The 1,547-nt window shown below is 39.8% G+C and overlaps 1 protein-coding gene across 1 annotated transcript in view; it reads right to left on the bottom strand.

Moving 5' to 3' along the window:
• SLC39A12 (solute carrier family 39 member 12) overlaps positions 1 to 1,231 on the bottom strand; it is a 38,529-nt gene extending 37,298 nt beyond the window's left edge. The window contains exon 1 of the mRNA XM_042475089.1: positions 1,122 to 1,231. The gene's annotated coding sequence lies outside the window, so the exon portion shown is untranslated. The remainder of the gene's footprint in view (positions 1 to 1,121) is intronic.
• Positions 1,232 to 1,547: the final 316 nt, after the last annotated feature.

Below are 1,547 nucleotides of genomic sequence, written 5' to 3' on the forward strand. Positions count from 1 at the left end.
CTGTGGGCAGAAAAAGGTTGACTCAGAGACAGACCATTCCTAAGAGAATAAGAAATGATATGATGATCATCATCATCATCGTCCTCAGCATAATCTTTCCAGTAAATTGCTTCTTTCTTACCAACACATTTGATAATGATAGGTTTCTCTAATATGTTTAAAAAGGTAAAAGTACTGCCTATTGACAAGGTTGTCAAGTCATTTCCAACCATAGGGGGCAGTGCACATCTCTGTTACTAAGCCAAAGAGCCAGCATTGTCAGAGACTATGCTGTGATCATGTTCATCGTTGAACAGAATGCTGTTTACCTTCCCATCAAAGTGGTACCTATTTTCTACTTGCATTTACATGCTTTCAAACTGCTGGGCTGGCAGAAGCTGGGACTAGTGATGGGAACTCACCCAATTATGCAGTACCCAGGCCTTGAACTGCCAACCTGCCGATCATGATACCAACAGAGTCTTAAATACTTGAGCCACTGCATCCCATGTTTAGGAGAAGGTTATTGGTTTATCTTTCCCTGCATACTTTGAAAACTACAAAAATTCAATGACAACAACTTATTAGCAGTGGGAGTCAGCATGCTTACAAACCAGTTTCAAAATGCAGTTAGTAAGTTACCTCATGCCAATGCAAATATAATCCCACGTACACTGAATTAAATTGTGGATGCTACAGAAGACATTTTTTTCAAACACCCACTCCATCTCATTAAAATAGCCCTGGCATATGAAAATAAAAAACAAATATTCCTCTTAGTTAGGAGGTATGGCCTAATTTACCTAAGAAACACAGATGTATGTGCTCGCATCCTTTTTATAAGAAATGATCAGCATCCATGTCTTATATCCACACATCAGACTTGGTTTACTGTAAACAACTGTAGGCTTTCTTGCTTAATAAAGCTGGGCTAAGAGGCTGCAAAACAGAACAAGCTAATAAGATCCTGCCAAAGTTGTGCCTGGTCTGCAATCAGATGAAGTGTTAACACTATGTGGAGTTTGTCATAGCTTTTAAAGAAATACGTTTGAGCTTTAGCACAGTGTTACAGAAGAGGTTAGCAATAGGGGGAGAGGGGAAGCATTAGAAGGAAGCCCCACTTGTGAATCCTTTCCTCTTACCTTCTGTCAAGGGAGAAAAGAGGGAGGATTGTGTATCTTTGGCTCTCTGGCCCTTTGAATCTCACAGAGTATTTAGCTGCCAGGAAGTCCAATGTTTTTAAAATTCCTTGACGGTGCTCTGCAAGCCGAAGAGGATTAGTTTATTTCTTCCTTGAAAAGTTTCTGGTTGCTATGGAGAAAGCTGCACTTTAAGGTAACAATGGAGGTGGATTGACATTTGTACCAAGTCCTCCCTAGCAAGTTTTAGAAATCACGTTATAAAACAAGTGCAGCCAACTATTTTAAGTGTATCTGTTATGCTAATAGCTCTTGGTTAACAGCACCAGAAAGCTGTTAAGATGATGCTTCTGATGCAGAATTGATCAAGAACAGTTGGTAATATCAACTCATTTGGAAATACAGTATCTCCACTCTGTTGTGGAGGGT

Source organism: Sceloporus undulatus, chromosome 6, assembly GCF_019175285.1.
Source record: "Sceloporus undulatus isolate JIND9_A2432 ecotype Alabama chromosome 6, SceUnd_v1.1, whole genome shotgun sequence".
Taxonomy (NCBI): domain Eukaryota; kingdom Metazoa; phylum Chordata; class Lepidosauria; order Squamata; family Phrynosomatidae; genus Sceloporus; species Sceloporus undulatus.